The 13,561-nt window shown below is 41.0% G+C and overlaps 2 protein-coding genes across 2 annotated transcripts in view; both read right to left on the bottom strand.

Annotated features, from left to right (window-relative positions):
- The window catches only part of LOC123328868 (ATP-binding cassette sub-family C member 4), a gene marked incomplete in the record, with an annotated part of 1,148,417 nt that overhangs the window by 776,369 nt on the left and 358,487 nt on the right, over window positions 1-13,561 (bottom strand).
- LOC123464824 (ATP-binding cassette sub-family C member 4-like) overlaps window positions 1-13,561 on the bottom strand; it is a 113,079-nt gene that overhangs the window by 29,085 nt on the left and 70,433 nt on the right. The gene's annotated exons all lie outside the window — the stretch shown is intronic.

Genomic DNA, 13,561 nt, shown 5'->3' with positions numbered 1-13,561 from the left:
AAGAAGAGAAAGGAAGATTTGACTTTTTTAATGCCTCACTGGTAATACCTACTTAATTAAAAAAAAAATAAGCATATAATTATTTGAGAAATTTTATACCAACAGCACTAGATAAATTGTCAATTCTGGTGTGATACTAGGAAATACCAAGAGCATGATTAGTTGAGGTTTGAAAGGGTTAATAGTCAGGCAGGTATGGAGGTCAGGGTCCCCAAAGATAGGGAGAAGGCAAAAAGGCACATTCCTTGGCATAGCAGGAGATTTCTCAAACCCTGTGTTGCTATGGGGACTATCTGAAACTAACTTTTTCAAACCTCCAGCTAATATCTGCTCAGCAAAATTGTGTATCTTGCTCAAGGAAATATCCTGTCCTAAGCTATGTTAATGAGACAATCTATCTTTCTTAGAAACCTGCTTTTCTTTAAAAACTAATGTCAGCTGCTATAATGGATATAATTTATCTCACCCAGAGATACTTCAGTGGGAGACTGCTCCCCTCCTGCAGATGCTATCTCAGAATGTATGTTATGGGAGAGGAGCCTGGTGCAGTTCTATCAGCCAGCCTTGTGTTTCTTTTATCTATGATTAGCATCTCATGGTTTTTCCTGTGGTCATGTATGGATGTGAGACTTGGACTGTGAAGAAGGTTGAGCACCGAAGAATTGATGCTTTTGAACTGTGGTGTTGGAGAAGACTCTTGAGAGTCCTTGGACTGCAAGGAGATCCAACAAGTCCATTCTGAAGGAGATCAGCCCTGGGATTTCTTTGAAAGGAATGATGCTAAAGCTGAAACTCCAGTACTTTGGCCACCTCATGCGAAGAGTTGACTCATTGGAAAAGACTCTGATGCTAGGAGGGATTGGGGGCAGGAGGAGAAGGGGACAACAGAGGATGAGATGGCTGGATGGCATCACTGACTCGATGGACGTGAGTCTGAGTGAATTCCAGGAGTTGGTGATGGACAGGGAGGCCTGGTGTGCTGCGATTCATGGGGTCGCAAAGAGTCGGACATGACTGAGTGACTGAACTGAACTGAACTGAACAATATATAATGCCTTGCTAAATACTAGCAAGGGGGTACTTACTCTCCTAGGCCCGCCCTTCCAGCACCTTTTGCTGGAAGCTTTCTCTATCCCTGTTATGTTAAAAACAAAAAAAAAAAACAAACAAAAAAAAACAAACAAACAAAAAAAAAAACAAACAAAAAAAAACAACTTTGCTACACAAAAGCTCAGAGTGGTCAAAAGTGGTTGTCTTTGGTCCTAGATTGAAATTCTCTCCTCTGGAGACCAAGAATACGGGCACCGTTCACAGCTCACAGCCATAACCTTTCAGGTTTGTGTCTCAAAGCAGAACTATTAAATAGTTTCACATTGGCACTGAAGAATAAAGATCAGGCTATTTTCTCTACTGGTAAAACAGTCTTCCCAGGATCAGGAATCTTTCCACATCTGTGAATGAAACATCTCCACACATGCAAAGAGAATGTCAATTACTGGGGCCTAAGGCTTCTCTTCGGAGAAGGCAATGGCACCCCACTCCAGTGTTCTTGCCTGGAAAATTCCATGGACGGGGGAGCCTGGTGGGCTGCTGTCGATGGGGTCACACAGAGTCAGACACGACTGAGTGCCTTCACTTTCACTTTTCACTTTCATGCTTTGGAAAAGGAAATGGCAAGCCATTCCAGTGTTCTTGCCTGGAGAATCCCAGGGACAGGGGAGCCTGCTGGGCTGCCGTCAATGGGATCGCACAGAGTCAGACACGACTGAAGTGACTTAGCAGCAGCAGCAGCAACAAGTCTTCTCTTAGAGCTGAAGAATTGATGCTTTTGAACTGTGGTGTTAGAGAAGACTCTTGAGAGTCCTTTGGACTGCAAAGAGATCAAACCAGTCCATCCTAAGGGAAATCAGTCCTGAATGTTCACTGGAAGTACCGATGGTGAAGCTGAAACCAATACTTTGGTCACCTGATGAGAAGAACTCCTTGGAAATGATCTGGGAAAAGAGCTGGGAAAGATTGAAGGCAAGAGGAGAAGGAGATGACAGAGGATGAGATGGTTGGATGGCATCACCAGCTCGATGGACATGAGTTTGAGCAAGCTTCAGAAGTTGGTGATGGACAGGGAAGCCTGGTGTGCTGCAGTCCATGGGGTCTCAAAGAGGCAGACACAACTGAGCAACTGAACTGAACTGAAGGCTCCTCTGTCCATGTAGAGATCACCTTTGAGTCTGCATCAGCTGGTCCCCACTTCTCTCACCTATGTGTCAGATGACCTGCCTCACAGAACCTCATTACTAACTGCAAGGTCAGGATGACCTGAAACCTATTGTGACCTGTGTCATAATAAAATTATTTTAATGTAAATAGTTCTTCCTATTCATCTACTTTAGGAGGAGCCAGAAGTAAATTACTCTGGAAATAAAATATCTTTCTGGGTTTCAGGAGAGAATCTTATACATAAGCTCATGTAAGCCATTTAAATTTTCTTCTGGAAGGCTCTAATAAGCCAGGCCACAGAATACGAGCAACAGAGAAGAGTGCAATTGGCTCCTTTCAGTGAATGGCACAGAACAAGGGGGTGTGAGAACAAGAGGAAATCTGACTCTTCCACAAGTGCCTGGAACTGCTCACAATCACCAGCCTCAAACGGCACTGTTCCTCCTCACTTCATAAAAGCCTGAGAAGAAACATGAAGAAGACAGACTGCTTTTCCCCAGCCATGAAGAAGAATTACACAGCCTCCTCTACCTTCCTTCCCTGTTGTCTTTGTTTCAAGTCTGGTGAGAGAGAAATGGATGCAGAAAACATACGGTGTGCCGCCAAAAAAAAGATCTATCCCTAAGCAAAATCTAAAATTTAAAAGACATTTAACTTTAACCTTCATTTACAGAAGGTTGATTAAGTGGCTGATATACCCCAAAAAGCAATGAAAATGAGTGGCCATGTAACATGTCAAAATTAGTGACTTGAACTGAAAAATCCTGAGACCAAATGTAAGATTTCTTTAAAACTTGAATTTAGGGTCAAAGTATAAACAACCGTCTAAGCATGTTAAGAGTTCCTGATCAGAGGAACACCACTCTGCCTCAGATTTAAAAAACAACAAGTTGTTACTCTTTCTAATTTTCAACTCTAAGATTGTAACAAGCCAGATGATTTCTTTTCTTTTAGCTATTTCCATGAGATTTACACAAATGACATGGCCAAGGAAGGGGAGGCTGGTGCCCAATATTCATCCCTCTTTTCTGACTCTCCTCTACTTTCCCCCAGGAACCTAAACTATGGACAGGATTCTGCTCTGGGCTCAAGATGAGAGACTCTTTGAGAACTAGTGTTTGAGGAGATAAAGGGACTGAAAGAGGTCACCTAAAGGAACCAGCTTTGAGCCCAGTCAGGAGAAGAGAGACCAGGCCTTTTTGATTATAACTACAAGAATGTTTCTTTGCCCATCATAGCTTCTGTGACCTGAACATTTTTTTCTTCAGGCTCCTTTCAAAGGGCAAATTCACATCCCATAAGAGGTCTAGGGTTTGATAAAGTGCCATCTGGTTTTCAAAGCACACTCTAGAGAGGTGTTGCTGCTGCTAAGTTGCTTCAGTCGTGTCCAACTCTGTGTGACCCCAGAGACAGCAGTCTGCCAGGCTCCCCCATCCCTGGGATTCTCCAGGCAAGAACACTGGAGTGGGGTGCCATTGCCTTCTCCAATGCATGAAAGTGAAAAGGGAAAGTGAAGTCGCTCAGTTGTGTCTGACTCTTCACGACGCCATGGCCTGCAGCCCACCAGGCTCCTCCATCCATGGGATTTTCTAGGCAAGAGTACTGGAGTGGGGTGCCACTGCCTTCTCTGAGAGAGGTGTTACCTAAGCTAATTTATGAAAAATATTAAATTGCTTTGTTTTTTAAAAGGTTGGTGGCTTGTCAAGGTTTCCTGGTTAGGGAAGCTTGTGTCTGTGTTCTGGTGGGTGGAGCTGTATTTCTTCTCTCTGGAGTGCAATGAAGTGTCCAGTAATGAGTTATGAGATGTCTCTGGTCAACCACTTGTAAAAGAATGAAACTAGAACACTTTCTAACACAATACACAAAAATAAACTCAAAATGGATTAAAGATCTCAATGTAAGACCAGAAACTATACAACTCCTAGAGGAGAACATAGGCAAAACACTCTCTGACATACATCACAGCAGGATCCTCTATGACCCACCTCCCAGAATATTGGAAATAAAAGCAAGAATAAACAAATGGGACCTAATTAAACTTAAAAGCTTCTGTACATCAAAGGAAACTATTAGCAAGGTGAAAAGGCAGCCTTCAGAATGGGCGAAAATAATAGCAAATGAAGCAACTGACAAACAACTAATCTCAAAAATATACAAGCAACTCCTACAGCTCAACTCCAGAAAAATAAATGACCCAATCAAAAAAATGGGCCAAAGCACTAAATAGATATTTCTCCAAAGAAGACATACAGATGGCTAACAAACACATAAAAAGATGCTCAACATCACTCATTATCAGAGAAATGCAAATCAAAACCACTATGAGGTACCATTTCATGCCAGTCAGAATGGCTGCTATCCAAAAGTCTACAAGCAATAAATGCTGGAGAGGGTGTGGAGAAAAGGGAACCCTCTTACACTGTTGGTGGGAATGCAAACTAGTACAGCCACTATGGAGAACAGTGTGGAGATTCCTTAAAAAACTGGAAATAGAACTGCCTTATGATCCAGCAATCCCACTGCTGGGCATACACACTGAGGAAACTGGAAGGGAAAGAGACACATGTACTCCAATGTTCATCGCAGCACTGTTTATAATAGCCAGGACATGGAAGCAACCTAGATGTCCATCAGCAGATGAATGGATAAGAAAGCTGGGGTACATATACACAATGGAGTATTACTCAGCCATTAAAAAGAATTCATTTGAATCAGTTCTAATGAGGTGGATGAAACTGGAGCCTATTATACAGAGGGAAGTAAGCCAGAAAGAAAAACACCAATACAGTATACTAACGCATATATATGGAATTTAGAAAGATGGTAACAATAACCCTGTATACGAGACAGCAAAAGAGACACTGATGTATAGAACAGTCTTATGGACTCTGTGGGAGAGGGAGAGGGTGGGAAGATTTTGGAGAATGGCATTGAAATATGTATAGTATCATGTACGAAACGAGTTGCCAGTCCAGGTTCGATGCATGATACTGGATGCTTGGGGCTGGTGCACTGGGACAACCCAGAGGGATGGTATGGGGAGGGAGGAGGGTTCAGGATGGGGAACACATGTATACCTGTGGTGGATCCATTTCGATATTTGGCAAAACTAATACAATATTGTAAAGTTTAAAAATAAAATAAAAAATAAAAAAACATAAAATAAAAGGTTGGTTGCTCAGTGGTAAAGAATCCACCTTCCAGTGCAGGAGAGCATTTGATCCCTGGGTTGGGAAGATCCCCTGGAGAAGGAAATGGCAGTATTCTTGTATTCTTGCTTGGGAAATCTCATGGACAGAGGAGTCTGGCCCGCTACAGCCCATGGGGTCACAAAGAGCTGGACATGACTGAGTGACTGAACAACAATAACACATTAATACATTTGGTGGTTCAAGAACACAGACATAAAGACCCCACTCAAAGTTCAATCAGGGGGACTTCCCTGGTGGTCCTATGGTTAAGACTTCACCTTCTAATGCAGGGGTTGCATATTTGATCCCTGGTGAGGGAGCTAAGATTCCATCTGCCTTGTGGCCAAAAACAGGAACATAAACCAAAAACAATATAGCAACAAATTTAATAAAGACTTTAAAAAAAGTTCAATCAGGGTCTAGTTTGTAATCAGGGTCTATTTTATAATCAGGTCTATTTTGTAATCAGGGTCTCTCTCTATTGTCACCTCCCTCACCTTCTCTTTAGGGAACTCCTTGAAGCAGATGAAGCTCATCAAAGACTAGGAGACTAAAATTGGATTCTTTGCAGCAGAGGGAGTCCCTCACTTCTGAGCCCCTGAACAGCATCTGCAGCTGCTTCAAGCTGAGCTTTAAACAGAGCCCCTAGACACTCTGTAGGCCTTAAACACATTCTGCTAATTATCACCAAACCACTGCTGATTGGCACACATTTCAAAAACAAACAAACAAAAAAAAACTGCTTCAGCAATTTCCCATTGCAATACATGTTCTCACTTAAGTCTACACTGTCAGCCTAAAAGGATATATTTGGCAATTATGTGGGCTTACTTAGCATTATTAGATGGAAGAATATTTCTCTTTGTTGTGACATGCCAAATGTATATCTCAAAAATCAACAAAACTTTAATGAAAACGTATTGAATGAAAAGAATAATTTATAAAAATAGTAACTGATTGAAGCTCTATTTTGCTTGAAATCAGCAGGCCATTTTTGAACAATATTTATTTGAATATGTGAATGTGTTTTATGTGTGGTGTTCACTTTGGTTTCTACTCATTCTTCGTTCATCGCTTACCAGATAAAAGCTAATAAAACTGCTCACAGTAGACACATACTGCAAGGGCAGATAAGGGTCAAATTAATGTTCTTTTTTGTTTCTGTTGGTGGCACCACGTAGCTTGTGGGATCCTAGTTTCCCAGTCAGGGATTGAACCAGGGCCACAGCAGTGAGAGCACAGAGTTCAAACCACTGGAGCACCTGGGAATTAATTCCCAGTGATCATTTCTCAGTAGATATTATTTAAAGTACCTACCTCTAAGTAATCATATAAATAAACTAATTTTAGAAATAAGTGTACAAATGTTTATACTGAAGGACATGGCAGTGTAGAGATTTATGGTAGTGTTAAGGGAAGCACACTGACTGAAACCGCCTACCCTGGCTGAGCACCATAGTAACCATTTGCATGAGGTCCTGGTAAGGAACATGGAACTAATAAGCCACCACCAAACGGACGAGTTCGGGAAAGGTCAAAAGGAGACACCACATGTCCGACCACCTCCCAGAATCCTTCTCTCTGGCATCCATCTTGGCTGAACAAGGCGTGCACCACGAGGAAGGACTCTGAGTCAGAATGATTGGCTAAAGACAACCCGGAAACTAATCCCATCACCATAAAACCCGAGACTGCAAGCCACATGGCAGAGCAGTTCTCCTGGGTTCCCTTACCTTACTGCTCTCCACCCAGGCGCCCTTGCCCAATAAAATCTCTTGCTTTGTCAGCACATGTGTCTCCTCAGACAATTCATTTCCGAGTGTTAGACAAGAGCCCAGTTTCAGGCCCTAGAAGGGGTCCGCCTTCCTACAATAGTAGGATATACAACCTACATGTAAATATACACTACATTTATTGGCCCATGTATATTTTTTCTGAAAGTACAAATAAACCTCAATGAATAAGAGTTGCCTGGCACAACAGTCAGGAAAACATGCTTATTCAATGTAACAATTTAAATGAAACATTAGTTTCTGAACTATTTTTTCATCATGGTTTAAAGATTATATTTTTAAAAATGTAATTCGTTGTGTCATATTCAGTATTGATTTTTCCTTTGTTACAAACATAACACAAGGTCATTTTAGGTGTGTGACCCAAAAATAGCCACTCTGAATCAGAGCATTTAGGGCAATAAATTGATAAACCTTCAACACAACTGCAGACTGAAAGCTGCAGTCTTACTGGACCTTTGCATATGCTGCTGGAAGAAAGACTATAAACTATGTTGAAAAGAAACCCTACCCACTAACTGAAGCTTAAAATGACCCAGGGCCAAGACAAAAACCATACAAGTGGTTACAAACGAGGCAGGTAAAGCACAACCTTTATCCTCATCATTTCGATCCCAAAGCAAGAACCTGCCCTCAGCTAAAGTATACAAAGAGTAGCTACTGCTGATGTTTCCCTGCCCTGTTAGGCATTACTGACAAAATGGAGGCCCCAACTCCCTCTCCTTGTCCTGCAGGCACGGACCTGGGATGAAGGAGTTAGGTCTTGTAATTCTGACTTGTTTTTTCCTCTCCTCAGCTGAGTTGACTGAAAAGGAATATTAAGGTGCTTATTGTTCTTGAGAGGAGTATGAGAAGGCACAAAGCCTTCTGCAGCTGTGCTCAGAGAATAATTCATAAAGTTAATCATTGACATTTGTTTAAGGACTTCTACAAAAGAGTGCTCCAGAATGAGCACATAGGCTGCAGCTGGCAACCATGGGAGGGATTGCTATCTGAAGTCTATTTGTGAGGAAAATGTTTATGGCAAAGGAGTTTCCTGAATTTAGGGCTCAGAAATAATTAAAATAGTTAGAAGTTAAATATTTAAGGAATGTTGTAATGTTAGTATATTTTACTATAGCTTATAGAGGTTAGGAATTTTAGAGATACCATAGCTAGAAGCCTTTTTAAGAGATAGTGAGCTCAGGATGTTAGGGGCAAGCAAGATTTAGGAAGATAAGTAGTAAACTGAGGAATGTAGCATGAGTTACAAAGTAATCACAAGTTAACTATAGGACACATTAGAGGAAGTAGATAATAGATGGTAAGGCTGATTCTGAGAGAATCACTGAAGCAGGAACTCTGTTTGAAGAGCAACAATGATTTATGGACATAATAAATCTTGGTGAGGGGGAACTGAAAATGTCAAACCTCTGACCTAATGCTTTTGTAAAAGTATGAAAGAAAATCTTAAACTTGAAATAAATAGGCAGTCCAAGAAAACTGAGAGGCTGTCTCATCGCCAACACTGTTCATCTCTTCAGGTTGAATCCCTGGCTGCTGGAGCTGGACTCCGGCATTTCCCCAAGTCCTAAGGGCTATGTTCTCATTTCTAATCTGGGGACCTTTCTTGAGAAGCAGCTCGTCTCCCTGTTTCAAGCAAAAGAGAATAACCTAACATCACTTTAAATCTTGGTTTCCCCCAACTACCTTTTATTTTTAATCCCGTAGCCTCTCAATGAACTGGTCATCATCCATATTCAGAAGAAAAGCACACTGTTAACTAACAAAGGATAAGGAATTTAAGCCTTGTAAAATCCTCAAGAGCTCCAGAGAACAGTTCCAGGGATTTTTAACTAAGATTTCATTGTTGGAAACAAAGGGCAAATTGCATTAGGCTAGAATCTAGTTGTATTTTTGTACTAGTAACAGCACATCTACCTCTTCTCTCTTTGAGATTTGTTCTTAACAACAACAAAAAACAGAAAGAAAACCAGGTTTTCTTTCCTGGTTTTCCAGGACCAAGACAAAAACCATACAAGGGATTACAAACGAGGCAGATAAAGCACAATCTTTATCCTCATCATTTCAGTCCCAAAGCAAGAAACTGCCCTCCACTAAAGCATATCAAGAATATATCAGAGAAGTCAGAACAGCTCTGGTTCACCTTCTTCAACAACTGAAAAAAACTCAGGGAATGGAAATACCAAAGAGCAGAATGGGCTGTGTAAAAAAATACTTAGCTTTTGCTTTGATTTAAAAAAAAAAAACAAAAAACACTACCAAATATAAAAATGAATCTATTTAACCATGATAAAGATGCTGTTGATCTGTGCCAACCTTTAGACTACAATCATAAATATTGAATTCACATGCAATCTCTCAATTGAAAACATCATCTTTGTGCCAATAGACTAAAGGGTTCTATGTATAGAGTATCATCCAAAGAAGTTTTTAAATTCATTTTCCAGGTCCTTTCAGATAAGCAGCTACTCCCTGAATATAATCTCACCTTGGTGTTCTTTCTGGGGAATATACTTAACTACTTCACATTCTGAGCACAAAGGATGCACAGACTTCAGATACCTGTTCCACTTAAGGAAATCATCTAGGAAGTACTTTCATATTTTGCTTTTTCCTGAAATTTTGATCACAAATTGAGGAGTACCTTCCTAAGATTATGTAGTATTTGTCTTTGAAAGTTCCCCCTAGGACTCCAGGACTGATGGTCTATGTCACCACTCCCCTGCCTCTGGTTCCTAGGCAAGTCCTTGTTGCTATCACATCTCCCCATTTCTGACCTGTTCATGGTGGGGTCCATAGTGATGGGTGAGAGATAGACCACCCTGAAAGCTGCTGCTGATCACAAGATCACAGGGCAGAGGAAGTCAGAGAAGATGATGCAGACCTGGATCACTTAAGTGGGGCAACTCAAAGAAATAGCACTAGGCTCCCCCTTGGCAGAGCCTGAGCTCAGCTTCCTAGGACTCCTAAATCAACGTGTTGAGAAAACAAGCATCACTGCTTCCTATTTGTTTGGGGAAAGAGGATTCTAAGTTTTCTGCTCTGAGACAAGTAACTTCAAGTAAACACAGTATCAGATTTTCTCCTGCTGGATTCTGGAGTTGGGAATCTCTCTAAATCAAAGTCCAGGCTTTGCCCCGTGGTAAGTTAAGTTTCTAGTATCCCAGTTTTAAAATCTGTAAGATGAGGATAACCATAAAATTCTTGTGAGCAAAAAGTGGGAGATGGTAAGAGGGTAAAACATGTTAAAGTGAAAATCACTCAGTTGTATCCAACTCTTTGTGACCCCATGGACTATACAGTCCATGGAATTCTCCAGGTCAGAATACTGGAGTGAGTAGCCTTTCCCTTCTCCAGGGGATCTTCCCAACCCAGGGATACAACCCAGGTCTCCCACACTGCAGCCAGATTATTTACCAACCGAGAACCAGGGAACATGTTAAAACATGTTAGTTCAGTACAGTTCAGTTCAGTCACTCAGTCCTGTCCAACTCTTTGTGACTCCATGAACTGCATCACACCAGGCTTCCCTGTCCATCACCAACTCCCCGAGCTAAGGATTCCACAAATGTTAGGGATTATTATTAATACCTGTGTAACTTGTCAGGGCCTGCAACAAACACTAGAGAAACAGAAATAAGACACAGAGGCCCTGTCCTCAAGGAGAGGAAGAAAATAGTCAAGAATGTGGGGAGGGCAAAAAAATGCCAGAAATCTTCATGGAGGGCTGGAAAGTATGAGTGGGTACAGGGTGGGGGGCTGGAAAGAACGTTATGGGACGGGAGCCAGATATCAAAAGATAAAAAGGAAGTGATATTCTCTCCTGTTGTTTCGTATTGGAAAGACAGATTTTTCTGTCTTGCCTTTCCTTAAAACTCCTAATTTGCTAATCTGTTTTCCCTTCACTCTTTAAATTTATATAAACAATGTGCTTTACAATATAAAAAATACAGGTAAAGAAAATCACCCAAAACCACAAAAATATAAACAGAAATTAAACAGCAAAATCAGTCCAGAATGTGTTACTCTTTCTACTTAACTAGAAGTTATTGGAAAAGTCAATGCCCTCATCCTTAAGGATAGTAATAGCTACTACTGACTGAGGATTCCTAAGAACTAGAAATGGGCCACAAATGTTTTCTTATCTAGTTATATCTTCACAACAAATCTGTGCAGCAGTAATTTCTAGAACTGGTTTAAGGGCCAGGACTATGAACCTTAGAAGCTGAATGACTTCATCAAGGCCTCATAGTCAGATGAGGCAGAGTAGAAATAAAAATATGGGTCATGTTGATACTTGGTCTCCACTCAAACATTCAATCACCGGCTGCCTCCTGAATGACTTCCTTGGACCTTTTACACGTTGCAGGATCTCTTCAGATTCTCTCTCTTGAGTCAACCAATACTGTGCATTGGAGTGAATATAAAGTGCATAAAAAGTGAAACAAAAATAAATAAAGGTTCTGTGTTTACAATGGTTGGCGATTATTATCTACATGGATACAAAGCTTAATAATGTTCTGTAAACAAACTCTCTGGAGTGTGTATATAAAGCAGGCACAAAGGTAGAATGGAAACTGATAGAGCAAATCCAAAACCTGGTGATGTCAAGGGGTGTTTAGTCTTTGCTCAGATGTACTGCCAAAACATTACATGCAGAACCAAGAATCATCCAGTGTTATATCTTTATATAGAGAGTACTTTTATGTACACAAGCACACGACCTTTTCTTATCAAGAAGCATTAACAGGGCACATTTATAGATACTTTCACCCATGGACATAAAAGTAATTTGCAGACATGCTAATTATTTCTAAAACTAATTTCATCTGGCCCATTTCAGAGATGGGTACAATCAAAACATAAATCTTGGGAATTTAACTTCATTTTTCTCTTGTTATTCTTCAGTCATGCAGTCATGTCTGATTCTGCCACCCCATGGACTGCAGCATGCCATCTTTCCCTGTCCTTCACCATCGCCCAGAGTTTGCTCAAACTCCACTGAGTCGGTGATGTTATCCAACCATCTCATCCTCTATTGTCTCCTTTTCCTCCTGTCTTCAATCTTTCTAAGCATCAGGGTCTTTTCCAATGTGTCAGCTCTTGGCATTCAGTGGCCAAAGTACTGTAGCTTCAGCTTCAGCATTAGTCCTTCCAATAAATACTCAGGACTGATTGCCTTTAGGATTGACCGGTTTGATCTCCTTGCTGTTCGAGGGACTCTCAACAGTCTTCTCTACCTCCACAGTGGGAAGGCATTAGTTATTTGGTGCTCAGAGTTTTTTGCTGTCCAGCTCTCACATCCATACATGACTCCTGGAGAAATTAGAGCTTTGATTACACAGACCTTTGTAGGCAAAATAATGTCTCTGCTTTTTAATATGCTGTCTAGGTTAGTCATAGCTTTTCTTCCAAGGAGCAAACTTCTTTTAATTTCATGGCTGCTGTCACCATATGCAGTGATTTTGGAGCCCAAAAAACTAAAATCTGTCACTGTTTCCATTGTTTCCTTATCTATTTGCCATGAAGTGATGGGACCAGATGCCATGATCTTTGTTTTTTGAATGTTGAGTTTTAGGCCAGCTTTTTCACTCCCCTCTTTCACTTTCACTCTTGCCTTCATCAAGAGGCTCTTTAGTTCCTCTTCGCTTTCTACCATAAGAGTGGTGTCACCTGCATATCAGAGGTTATTGATATTTCTCCTAGCAATCTTGATGTCAGCTTGTGCTTCATCCAGTCTGGCATTTCACATGATGTACCCTGTATATAAGTTAAATAAGCAAGGTGACAATATACAGCCTTGACATACTCCTTTTCCTATTTGGAACCAGTCTGTTGTTCCATGTCCAGTTCTAACTGTTGCTTCTGGACCTGCATATAGGTTTCTCGGGCCTGGCATTCCCAACTCCTTAAGAATTTTCCACAGTTTCTTGTGATCTACACAGTCTTTAGTATCGTCAGTGAAGCAGATGTTTCCCTGGAATTATCTTGCTTTCTCTATGACCCAATGGATGTTAGCAATTTGATCTCTGGTTACTCCGCCTTTTCTAAATCCAGCTTGGACATATAGAAGATTTTGGTTCACATACTGTTGAAGCCTAGCTTGAAGGGTTTTTGGCATTATTTTGCTAGCATGTGAAACGAGTAAAATTGTGCATTAGTTTGAACATTTCTTGGCACTGCCCTTCTTTGTGATTGGATGAAAACTGACCTTTTCCAGTCCTGTGGCCACTGCTGAGTTTCCAAATTTGCTGGCATATTGAGTGCCGCGCTTTTACAGCATCATCTTTGAGGCTTTGATATAGCTCAGCTGGAATTCCATCACCTCCACTACTTTTTTTCATAGTGATTCTTCCT

Source organism: Bubalus bubalis, chromosome 13 (genome assembly GCF_019923935.1).
Source record: "Bubalus bubalis isolate 160015118507 breed Murrah chromosome 13, NDDB_SH_1, whole genome shotgun sequence".
NCBI lineage: Eukaryota > Metazoa > Chordata > Mammalia > Artiodactyla > Bovidae > Bubalus > Bubalus bubalis.
Note: the sequence above shows the minus strand (reverse complement) of the source record. Positions and strands in the feature narration are given on the sequence as shown.